Source organism: Petromyzon marinus, chromosome 37, assembly GCF_048934315.1.
Source record: "Petromyzon marinus isolate PM22_M1 ecotype Great Lakes invasive population chromosome 37, UKy_Petmar_22M1.pri1.0, whole genome shotgun sequence".
Lineage (NCBI taxonomy): Eukaryota > Metazoa > Chordata > Hyperoartia > Petromyzontiformes > Petromyzontidae > Petromyzon > Petromyzon marinus.
This window is the reverse complement of record NC_133703.1, coordinates 16373967-16386446: the sequence shown is the minus strand read 5'-3', so window position 1 is coordinate 16386446 and position 12480 is coordinate 16373967. Positions and strand designations below refer to the sequence as shown.

The following is a 12480-nucleotide window of genomic DNA, read 5'->3' as shown; positions in this document are numbered from 1 at the left end:
GGGGCCAGTGACGCTAACCTCTTGGCTTCCCGAAGCCACCCATCCAGACGCCACTTTAACATCTCATCTGAAAGACATCGCCCCTTGTGGATATCTGATGTTAGCCTAGCTGTGGTGTTGAGGGAGAAGTGGTTCTCGGGGGGGGGGGGGTGGGGGGGTGCAAACATCGCACTTTTATGTTTACCGCCCCCCCCCCCGGTTCAGTGGTCACACGCAGAAGGTGGGAAACAGACTGTGCCCAATTTGGCTTTCGAAATAAGGCGACGAGTCTTTTTTTTTTGATCCCGGCATTTTGCGATGCGTGTGTGCCCCGTGCCTTCAGAGTGTTTTGTGCAGTCTCGTCTTCTGTTTTCTGCGATCCAGCCGGCTGTTGGACGCTCTTACCGGAGCCGTAAGCACGTGCGATCTGGATGAGAGTGCGTGCGATGCATGGGCGGCGTTAGGTGGCACAATGATCTGTAAAACCCGGGGGCCCGCTGTCTTCAAACCGGTCCGCTTTCACTCGCCGCTCAGAAGGGGCGCCGCGGCTCTTCCGCCGCCCTCAGATTTCCCGCAGATCCCTGACTTTTTTTGCGGCCCGAAAAGGAAAGAAAACACTTAGCAAATCGACTCGCTTTTGAGGTTTCGGAGGCTGCCGTCGGGGCCCATTTGATCTCGGGCAGACGTTGCGCTGGTAACTGTGACGGAGCTGGGGGTAGAAAACAAGTCGAATGCTGCCAGGTTCTCTTACTTAAAACGCGAAAGAAATAATAAGTGCTCGGCGCAGAGCCTTTTTTTATTTTCTTTGACTCTAAGGGCACGGCCTAATGTTAAGCTGTGCTGGTGCAGAGCATTGGAGGCCATTGCCCAGTTAAAATATGAACTGTTTATTTTGACCCCCCCCCCACTCCCTCCCACTGTCTTAGCACATGTTTGTTTATTTGTTTTAGTTGGCCCAAGTTGATGAGAATTCACATGGTGTTGAGGGAAAAAAATAAACTTTTGCTTGCGTTCAAAAAAGAAAATTTGAAGTTGTGGCCAATACTTTGATGTAAAGCCAGTTATATTCTTGGTTCTTTCGGTAAAGTCACGTGGAAGGTAAACAATAAAATAATATAAATCAATAAAATTCTCACGACGTTTCGACTGCAACACAAGCAATCATCATCAGGTGTGAAAACCACAGCAAGAAAATTTGAAAAAGTGGCGTTTTTTGTTGTTCAAATTTTCTTGCTGTGGTTTTCACACCTGATGATGATTGCTTGTGTTGCAGTCGAAACGTCGTGAGAATTTGATTGTTTTATATTTTTATTATTTTATTGTTTCCCTTCTACGTGACTTTACCGAAAGAACCAAGAATAATGAATCCCTGCAGTCACGAAAGCTTTAAATCAAAATGTAAAGCCAGTTGTTTTGGCCTGAGGATCTATACAAACTTTTAAACTTGGCTGATTTTGTAGTGAGAGCTACGTTGTAAATTTGCCTTTTTTCTCTCTCCTTAAAGCATTTTAGTCGAGGTTTCATCCAAAACTAGAAGCTCACCAAGCCATGTAACATACAAAATAGCTGGTAAAGTCGTCATACTTTTGACTCCCCATTTGTTTAGTTTTCCTGCTGCTGTGGCCCCATTGCGCTGTCACCAGTAAAAAAAAAAAACACGAGGGATGAGAGACCCGCAGAGCAACCGGCAAAAAGATCCAGAAACCGACGGGAGATGAGACACGCGGAATAAACGCCCTTGGCGAAGGAGAGAATGAGATATACGTCACATATGGGGCTCCTTAATAACGAAAAATAAAGCAAACTCCGAAGTGGCGCAAGCGAGTCGGTGAGCACAACTATTAAGGTGGTAAAAGTTGGGACGCAGCGGGCTTTGTTGTGAAGGGTTGCGGGCGGGGAGGACGACAGCCAGAGGTCACAGGCAGCTGGGTGAAGGGCCGCTATACACAGAGGGCCTCTCCTCGCCGAGGGAAGAATGTAAACAGCGGCAGCAGCAGCAGCAGCAGCCTCGTAGCGCCAACCATTGTGGCCAACGGGGGCCCCCGTGCTCGTGTACGCATGATGCCACGATGGAAGGTCGCACGCAGCAGCGGCTCAAAGCAATGTGGTGCTTTGGGCGGCGGCGATATGTTTAAGTGGTAAAATGTGCATGAAAAGTGTAGAATCGGCCAGAGTTGCGGCTCGCGTTGTTTTCGCCAGGGGGTTCGTGTTTTAGTCGCGAGCCTCGGTTTGCTTTGTTGGAAAGATTTGTTGTGCGGCGCTAGAGCGTCCATTTTGCCTTTTGCTTTCGTAACGTTCGGTGCTCTCGGGACGCTTAACTCTAGTGCAACTTTTTCAAAGCTGAAAGTTGACCTATTGTGAACTCGGCCATCGTCGGAAGCGCAGATCCACAGATGGTTAAGTATGATTTGGTTGTTGGGAGGGTTGAAAAAGACTGCAAGTTGCGAACAGGTGAAAAGACAGGATGGGGGGGCGGGGGGGGTGATGAGTTCCAGAGTTCAGCAGCTCGTTCATTGAAGGATGAGGCTTAGTTTTTTTGTGCAGTGAGGTTGACAAGGAAACAATTCGCAGTGCGATATGGAGAGGGGTAGGTAGGTCAACAGATGGCAGGAATGATAGTCTACACAAGTGCACTGACCATAGACCTATCAGGAAACAGCGATGGTGAGATAGAGCGACAGCAGAGGCGGCGGATGAAGAAAGCACATTTGTATTACAAGTTGGACTGGAGCATCAATTCGCTTCTTATTGCATTGTATCAAGACATGTTAGTGTTGGCTTGGATACATAATTCTGGAGGTGTACGTCTGTATTATGGTGAACTTCTCTCGCGCCATACGTAGCCAACCGTGCTGATCGGAGGTGCGAGGAATTCCCAGTGGGTTGCGGTGTTGGAATTTGCTACCGCTAAACAGATTTCTTATGAAAAAAGAAACCCAGATTTCTTCGCGGTGTTCTTGGCAAAAACAGACACTGCATATGTTTAGAAGGTGGCTTACGAGAGGAGGTGACACCGATTTAACGAAGTTGAACAGCCGTGGATGATGTCCAGTCACGTAAATGTGGTCACGGCCGTGTGCGTGCTTTGCGTGTCGTCAGAAGTGAACGCCACTTCTCGATTGTAGTTCCCGAAGGAGGCGGAGAGAAGGTTTCCTTATCAGGCACCACGAGACCACCCAGTCGCTTTGTTTTTTTTTTCTTCATGAAATGTTTGTCAGATTTTTATCTTGTCCCCTCGCAATTGGCAAAATCGTGATTTTTGCGTGCACCGCCGCGGCTGCAAAAAACAAAAGAGAGGGCAGCCACTTGTTGCACACGTTGAATAATTTGTACCATTTATCGTGTTCTCTTTGTTTTTAGTGCAGGTTTATATTTGATTTCATTTGGTTGTGTAATGCTTGTCGGAAAAGAGAGCCCTTGATGTTGTTACATACTTGAAATTAGTTTCGGCAGCGAATAGCATCTGTTGGTATTTTTTGCTTTTACGCAACCGGGCCCTTTCTGTTGATTGAAGAAGATATTGTTTTTAACGCGTAGGGAGAGGGTGGATCAGCGCGATTTTTACAGCCGCGGTGAATTGGATTTGCGCTGGTGTGTAATGCAAAAGGCAGGGAAAGGGCACGGTAGCGAGCCCAAACTTGCCGATTGTTTTTTAAAAGGACACGGAGTTCAAATTCCAACGCAGTGCCGGTACGTTACCGCATTATGCCCAGCGCGCGGTAATTGCCGCAATAGCGGTGCATTGTGGCAGATTGCCATCGCTCTTGACTTTTTTCTTTCTTTCCAGAGTGTAGCGAAAGTAGCATCTTTGTTATTAGGGGCCAGTCAGAAGCTGTTTTCAGACTGGGAGACACTGTTGAAAAATTGTCAAGAGTCGTGCATTGTTTACTTTTGAGTTTCTTGCCTTTTTAGTGTTAGAATAATAACAATTAATGAACGTGCAACTGTACTTTGCATCTCGGAGATGAATTTCATTCATGTTCATGCATGGATGTAGATCCTCACCCAGTGGGTTCACGATACAATGTGTACCACTGGGTGAGCCTGCACTGCTCTATGTGATGACACCAGTCATTGCCCACTGGGGAGACTTGGATCCTGCCATATGAATGTGGAATTTTTTTCCCACTGATTTATCCCCCTGAAATGCGTACGCCTTGGTGCGTCTATGAACAGACACGTGCGTGTGCATCTCGCGAACAACTCGTCTGCCATTGGAGCGTGTGTGCTAGTTGAACTTCTTTCGCACCGTACGTAGCCAGCCGTGCTCATCGGAGGTGCTGTGATGCAGTGTGTGGGATCGCCTCACATTTGCCCCTTTTTGAGTCGGCTCACAGCCCGACCGTGCGTCGAGTCCACTCGTCCCTTTGAGCAATAACGTCGCAATAGACCCTCACGTTGTCACGGACGACGCTTCAAAGTCGTCCATTATTTCGGACCACCAAAAGTCACAAGCGGTAGCCTCCCCCCCCCCCCCGTACATTTTTTTTCCGGTTGCCCCAAGTCAAGCTGAAGCGGCTGTTTTGTACTGACATAGATCGCTGCCGGCCGCAAGCCCTCTCTAAAGCGCGCCAACTCGCGACGATTTTTTTGGCCTCTGTTAAAATACAGCCCGCCCCCCCCCCCGTGCGCCATGTGACAAAAAAATACTCAAGCAAAGCAAAGTAACCCCTCTCTGGCTCCTTGCCACCCCCTCCACCCCCACGGCAGCCCCCCCTTTGGGAATAACAAAAAAAAAGCCAGCACTAAGGTTACACCACGTGAGCGCGAATGCATGCGCGCTTACGGTGTGTGAGAGGGATGTCTCTCGGTTTAAAAAGAGAGAGAAAAAAAACGTTAAAGAGACCGAGAGGGGCGAGAGAGAGAGAGAGACATTGGTGGTGGTGGTGGGGAGGGGGAAACTGCTTGGCTCACAAACAGAGGTAGCTACAGAAGTCTGAACGCTTCCTGGATTTGCCTCTTTGATGTTGCCTTCCCCCATTTCCTGTTTGAGCAGATGCATCGCTTGGTTGCCCCTTATACGGCTTGGCAAACATTGGCTGCATTTTAAGGGCTCGCCAATGTGTGCGTGTATGCGTGGGACAGCTCCGCCGCCGGTGCGTGTGGGTGCCTTGGCTTGTGTGTGCATGTGTTTGTCTTTTTGAGAGAGAGAGAGAGTACGCGTGTATGTGTGCAGTGAGTTATGCGAGTAGCTGTGTTGTCCTTGTGAGTTTGGTCTGCCTTTCTGTCTGTGTCTGACCTTGTGAGTTTGTGTGTGTGTGTGTGTACGTATTTTTTGTGTGTGCATTGATTGGTCTTTGTGAGCATGAGCATCGGAGTAAGACCGTTGACGTGCCTCTGGGAATTCGTCTTCTTGTCTTTGTTTACGTGAATTCGTCTTGTGGTAGGTAGTCCGTCTCCGACTGTATGCTCGTGTCTGGGTAAACACGTGCGTTTGTTGGCCACGAGCTCGCCAACGGCACTTACCCCAAAAGTTTGTTGGGGCTGCCGCACGGTGGGGTCTTTGTCTTCGCGTGCATTGGTGGCCCATGCCAGTGCCTGTGTCGTGTGGCATAGCATTTTGGAAAGTCTTTGAAAGAAAAGTGTTTACATATTGCAAAGAGAGCATCCCGCTGTAATGTTTTTCATCGTCCCAATTTTGCGGTCGCACGTGTTTATACGTTACATTTATTTTTACATGGATAATATTGCATGAACACAACCGCACTATAGCCGTTAATGCACATGCTTATAGTTATCAAGTGCGCGTGATTAGTATGGCCAGAGAACAAAGGGACATATCGACACATTGATCAATTGATTGCAATCGATTTTCGTGCATTGAATCGTGAAAGAATATCTTGCTTTTGATTCGTATACCGTGGCTGGCTTTAATCGGTGTACATAACCTGCTGTGACGCATATCTAAAAAGACATTGATATGGGCAAAGGAATTGAGCATACAGCTGAACGGCGCGTGAATGAGCCGGAGAGGCATATGGCATGCATGGAATTACACCGAGAGACACAGGAAGAGGGACATGTGAGCTGTTAAGAAAAATAAGTAGGGGCAGGGCACGTCCCTGGAAAGGACGATGGGCTGTGTTCGAGACTATTGACTTGGTGGCAACCAACGGAGGGAACGTGCTTTAAAGGGTATTTTCTCCGCGGAGATCGAGTGATAAAATCAGTTTGTGTGCAGGTCCAAGATGGATCGTTTGCACTGAAAGACTGTGAGAGATCTTTGGGGGGAGGTCTCCATCCAGCAGTGGAGTTGTCATGGCCGATAATAATGATGACGCATGAGAAACGTCAATAACCTTTACAGAGTCGGGTCGGGGTTAATGTTGACTGGAAGGACCCAGTGACCTTATAGTACTGAGGATGAGTGATGTAAAATCTATGGCCTTTGGCCTAGGTCAAAAAAACCATGACCGAAAATGGTCATGCCAGTTACAATGGGTGGTGACGCTGCCTGGCAGACGAAGTGCGGTAATAATAAAAGTGACTGGGCGGTGGAGAACGAAATATCATGAGGCTTCTGGTCACCCATGCTTTGCAATATTATTTTACTACTTTATTTGATGTGAAGAAAAACAACACCCTCTCTGTCCCGTCAATCGGACTTCTTCTACGAGCTTGTTTATTTATCAAGGCGTTTTCTCCGCCCAGCAGCCACCATCACGACCCAATCTCCACAATGCCACCTGAAGCGACACCCTACCAGCCACGTGGGGGCCTTGCCCCACATTGTGTGTGGCTGGAAAACATTGAAGTGTGTGCTCGCTGCGCTTGTTGTGTCTCTGTCGACAGCAAAATAATAATAATAAGATATATTTTTTTGGAAGGGTAGAGGGGAAAAAACTCCAGCATATTGCTGTTTCCAGATTTATTATTTTATTGGCAGGGCTGTGCTGGCTCATCTTCAAGGATCATGAATGTGTGCCAGCATATGCAGCCCGTCTATTAAAAAAAAAAAGTATTATTAAGGCAGGATGTAGCTCGCATGGTGTGGCAGCAGGATTTCCGTTTGTGGGTTTCTGAGTAAAAATTCACCGTAGTTACGTCTGCCACCGCCATCATCATTGTCATCCTCACCCATTCATTATCAATCACCATTGCCATCCTTGTCCATGATTAGTATCACAGTCATCCCTACCGCCGAGAAGTGGCTGGACACGAGCAACCTCCATTGCGCATACCTACTATAATCACCCAGGAATGTCTCGTGACGTCGCTCCACATCGACCAGCCCCCCCTCATTAATATTCATGAGCAGATGACGTCCTCCAAATGGACACCCCCCCCCCACCCTTCATTAATAATCATGAGCGGGTGACGTCACTCAATATGGAATACTCCCCCCCCCCCAACTAATAATTAATCATGCGTAAGTGACGTCACTCCACGTCGAGCAGCCCCCCTCATTAACAATCATTAACAGGTTACGTCCTCCGCATGGACCCCCCCCCCCTCATTAATAATCATGAGCAGGTGACGTCACTCCACATCGAACAGCCCCCCTCAATAACAATTATAAGGTGACATCATCCAAATGGACACCCCCCCCTCCATTCATAATAATTTAGCGGCTAACATCACTCCACATGGGGGGGCGAGACACCTCCTCCCCCCTCCTCGGCGTCAACTCACAACCCTCACTACAAAGGCAGGACCCTCACGTCATCACGTGATCTCCGTGACGCTGTTGAGACATCAAAGTAAAAAGGACGTCATGATGAACAAGGGATTATAAACCTTAAAATGAAATAGGTCTGTGTCACCGCGCCCTTACGAATTGCACACGCATTGATGCAATGAATATCACGTCGCAGTCTGCTTTTCGCTCGCAAGTTTCAGATTTACTGCGATACACCCGTCTTTTGGACGGGCAAAAGGCTAGTTGATTAATATTTGACTGTCATGCTCACAATGCACGCATCACCGTGGTGGAGAATTTATTGATCTTTAATCAAATGATTACAATTAAACCTCGGGACTCATTGAATCGCCGGCGAATGCAAATGTTTAGAGCTCTACTCGGTACCGTCAGCAAAATGAAATTTGCGTCGATGGGTCGGGACCCCCAGCCGCAGATGGCCCCTGTCCAGTGTTCACCTGAGCATGGCGACGCGCTTTGGATGTGTCAGCCGGCTGTGCTATGAAGTAGTCAGGTGTGTGGGCACCCACGTGGCCATTGATCCTTAGCAACATAGAACAAAGTGGCCGGCAAGCATGATTACGCAAAAACAAAATGGGGGAAAAAAAAAAAGCAAAAGCCCACCTTCCCCACTCGTGAATCTTGGCGAACTGATCCTTTTCGTAGTACTCAAAACGTCAAAAGTGTCTCTCCCTGTTCAGTCAAGCATGGGCACAGCCCGTGGACTTGAAGCTGCTCGTAGTTTAGGGGAAGACTGGTCACTGCCGCAGGAACGTTGCCGTTTTCATCACAGGCTTTTTAGGGCCTTTGTTGATTACGAGTACTGTGTCAATATTTGCGAGTGAGCAGGCAGTTTGATCGGTTCATTAAATATTCAAATTCTTATGCATGGTTGGGGCCATACAAGATTGGGAGTTTATTAAGGAGTCGATGTTTTTTGCCACGGTGGACGACGCGCCGTGGCACATGTCCTGGTTGTGGAGCGCAAATCGGTTGGGTTATTTTAGTTTCGAACATTAAACGTGTGAGGGCCACGATTGAGAATATCTATCTTGGTGAGGCCTCTTATCATCGTAATTGACATCATTATAATAATCATCGCGGCCATCATTTACAACCTAATTGTCTTCCTTATCACCCATCACTTTCCTTTATTTATGGAGTTGTGTACACAGCAATTTTGAAATTAAAAATAAGCACTCATACTAAGGAAAATAAATTATTTCAAATTTTACTTTGTTCTTCATGGGTTCAACTTTACAGGGAGTTAAAGTGATTATCGCAAGCCGTGTATGTGTGTGACTGCATGCGCTGTGATTGTGTGCGTTTGTTCCCTAGCTCTAATTAACTCACATTTGTAAATAAAACCTCGGATTAATGCATCAATACGGAATATCGTTTACTTTTCGAAATGCATTTTTACACCGCAAAACGATCCAGTCCTTTTGGATGTAAAAAGAGATTCGCCTCCAACAAACGCCAAACACATGCAACTCCGCACGCTCGTGTGTACATACACACAGCACGCACGCACGCACGCACGTCCGCCGTTCTTTATTTAATTTCATAACCTCCACGATTAACAGTTCGCCATGGGATTCTTTTGCAAAGCACGGTTATTGCGAGCGGGTTAGATGCGTAGTGGGGGCGGGTGGGGTGCAGTCTATAACGCGCGCACCCACAGAACACACAACGCACACACAGACACACACACAGACGCACGTACGAGCACAAGCAAGCACACACGCGGACACACGCATATTTTTCCGCTTTCATCTCTTGCAGCCCGTGGGCTCAGCTCTTGACGCTGGGGAGTCAGGCCGGGCAGACGACTTCAAAGCGTAGCACATTGTGACTGGGCTGCATTTGATGTGGGGGCATTGCAGGACCCCAAGGGAGCACATGGGTGGGTAACGCTGTGCTCGCCGGGCTGGATTCGCTATGGGTGGGGCCTCCTTGCAGCCGCTGGCGCTGGTGATGGTTTCTCGTGTCTCCTATCTCGTGTCTTGTATCTCTTGTCCCCCCTTGTCTTGTGCATTCTGCGCCGTGTGCCAGTGTTCTGTGTCTTTGTGTTTTGCCGCTTTTTGTGTATTGATCGTGGCAGGTGTCACCTGTTCCTCGTGAGTCTTTGCGCTTGTGTTCATACTGTGCGAGCATTGAGGTGCCTGTGGCTTAAAACACCGCGTTGTGGTCAAACCTCGCGACGAGAGTTGAGTCACCGGCCCCGTAGTGCACATTGACACAAGTGACATTTGCTGTTTTAACCTTATGGTAGGCTCTCCTGGACGGTGACTTGTTCTAAAATTAGTACTTAGTACAATGTGTGAAGATCGGCAGTGGGAATGGAATGCGGAAGAGGAGGACGCAGGGCTTGCCATACCGCCACTGTGTGTGCTGTTGCCTGCCTTACGAGAGAACTCCCTAACAAAACTGGCACCAGCACGCGGGAACGTCTTCGCCTTTGTGTACACGTGTGTGCGCGCGCACGTGTGTACTATCCTCGGTTGAATGAAATCAAATTGTCCTCCTTGCTTGTTCGGGCAACCCATCTTCATTGAAGATGAGCCAATGATTATCCTTAAGGAAGACTTAATATCTCTGCCATATGAATGTGGCATTTTCTACCAGTGCCCCCCCCCCGTTGGAAAGGAGCACCATCCGTTGTTCGTCTGAGCCTTAAGGACAGTGCGGGGGGGGGGGTGTGGACACTTTGACTTTTTTCCCCGCTGCCGCTTGGAGCACGTCTTTTTTTGATCTTGCATCAAAATGAAGAGAAATGAAGTGGCGTACATACATTGTAATTATACGAAGAAAAAAAAATGTTTGCGCCACCGTACACGAGCCAGCGAAAGCGTGGGCTGCCTCGCAAACGGCATCAAAATCCCTGTCAAATAAAATTCAAACCGCGCCGGCCGCTCACGGCAAACTCCGATATGCGTGAATCGATGAGCACGTGAAAGTTGCAGGAGCCGAGGTGCGAGCGCGAACGTTGCGTCAAACGCAACAAGAGCGTGCTCCGCAGGCGCCGGCTGCCCCCCACGGACCCGCGCGGTGCGCTCTCTGCGGCCCGTGCGCATGTGTACGCACACGTGCGCGGCCACTTTTCTAGAAATCCACTGCTGGATGAAGGCCTCGTACTCGCGCGGTTGACTCATCCCGGTCTGAGGGTGCGAGCCCGTTGTTCCTTTTGCCTCGGGTCTCTCGGAATCTTCATTAATTGACTTAGAAAAGCGGGGGGGCGGTAATGCACTTGGCCGCAATGTTACGCACCTTGCTTATGAAGAGCGTTCCTTGGCAATTCAATGGGGGGCTAGTTGCGTAAAAAAAACAACATTTAATATTGTATTCAAATTCAAGTCGTCGTGGAAACTGGGTACATTCCAATACCGTGTTGCCAGCTTGCGTTTTGCACGTGTGACGTTCAAGCAACGTACCCTTTTGTGTGCTGTGCGCGTGTGTGTACGTGTGTAATTGTGTGTATTTGTGCATGTGTGTTTGGGTGTGGGGTCTTAATTGAGGTCAGGCATGTTGCAAGGCAGCACCCAACGCTTTGTGTTCGCTAATAACGCTTGCCCCAACAGTGTGCTGGACTATACGGCGGGTGGATCTTTGTGGTGTGGAGTGCTGGTACATGGACTACGTAACAAATGCAATGCACGTAGATTAGATTTCTGAACATGGATAAAATCGGTGGCAAGTGCCTTTTATGAACTTATTCTGGGCCCTCCCCAAGGTCTGCTTGGCCTTAAATTAAGGCGTTCTGGTGGGCTGTTTCTATCCACTTCCCCTTTTACTGTCTTCTTAAAATACACACCTCCACTCTTTTTACTGCCCTGAAAACCAAGACTGTTAGTAGTAGTAATGATGTACATCGTTAATGCTTTGCAACCGGTTGATTCAATGTAACACCTTCGGGGGAATATAGCATCATTTTAATTGGCCAGTTACAAGTATTGTTTTTCAGGGTTCTTCTCTTGTCTTCCGAGTTACTTTGCCGACCACTCAAGGCTACGTTTTAATAAGCCGCCCTTTTCTCTCACCCACAAGTCACGGATCTTAAAACACAACACAAGTGTTTCATGTTTCGGGGATGCAAGTGATGCTGCACTCGCATCTAAATGGCGTTGGTAACTGGGAGCGAATTGCTTTAAAACCCATTGCGTTTTGTTGCGTTGCTTGTTACATAAACCATACAGAAAGTGAAACGTTATTTGATGATTTTCCGCCGTGCGGTACGGTACAACGTCGCATATCCGGCTCAGTCGGGATCGAGCTATATACACGGCTAATGTGTCAAAAGGTCAGACATGTGAACTTGAACAGTAAATTGCTGTTACATAGGTTACTTGACGAAAATAAACGCAAACTACTGTAAACATTGGAAAATGACTTCACTGCTTTGGAAGTAAGCAGACGCACGTGGGATTGTATGTATGTATATTGAACTTCTTTCGCACCGTACGTAGCTAACCAGTGCTGTTCAGAAGATTAAGAATACATTACTGTGTGTGGAAAGGTCGAACTTATCAAAATGTATAGAAATTGACAGCTACACCATCATCGGCGGTTAATTTGGTCACGGTGGATAGATATGTGACGGCCGGATAGGAGACGTTGAACCGTGTTTACCGATCACTCCTGAGTTCAGCAGCCAGCCTTTATTTAATGACTCAATCGTCGTGTTTGGTGGGCGTGTACAGGCTCTTCTAACAACATCCACACCCAGGGCGACATATTTCACTCAAAGTGGCGTGCAAGGCAAGCCCCCCGCCACGAATAAATTACGAACGTTGCCGCACGCAAGTGTTTGGTGGTGCTTGGCAATTGCACGCACAGAAAATCGGTCAACACGATTAGCTTTT

General features: G+C 48.0%; 1 protein-coding gene across 2 annotated transcripts in view; it reads left to right on the top strand.

The window, feature by feature from the left end:
- LOC116949690 (axin-1) overlaps positions 1-12480 on the top strand; it is a 93190-nt gene that overhangs the window by 40726 nt on the left and 39984 nt on the right. The gene's annotated exons all lie outside the window — the stretch shown is intronic.